Genomic DNA, 393 nt, shown 5'->3' with positions numbered 1-393 from the left:
GCGGCGGCGGTGGAGCGGGGGAGGGTGCGGGGGGTCGGCGGCGTCGCTGGAGCGGGGGAGGGTGCGGGGGGTCGACGGCGGCGAGGGGGATCTGGCGAGGGGGGATAGCACGCAATCAAGATGGAGAGGGATCTGGCACGGGGGGCGATGGGGAAAGGGATAGAGGGGGGAAGGTTAGCAATGGCGCACCACCGAGGGGTGCACCATAAGTAACTTTCTTTTTTTATTATTATTTTTAGTTGCATCTAAGACAATCAAATTTGAAAACATTTATGAATGTGAAAAAATATCACCAAATTTTTTATTTCAAAATATTTAAGACTATGAAAAAATATCATAAAATTTGTTATTTAAAAATATCATAAATATTTTTTTTGGATTTTTAGTTGCATT

Source organism: Triticum dicoccoides, chromosome 2B (assembly GCF_002162155.2).
Source record: "Triticum dicoccoides isolate Atlit2015 ecotype Zavitan chromosome 2B, WEW_v2.0, whole genome shotgun sequence".
Lineage (NCBI taxonomy): Eukaryota > Viridiplantae > Streptophyta > Magnoliopsida > Poales > Poaceae > Triticum > Triticum dicoccoides.
Note: the sequence above shows the minus strand (reverse complement) of the source record.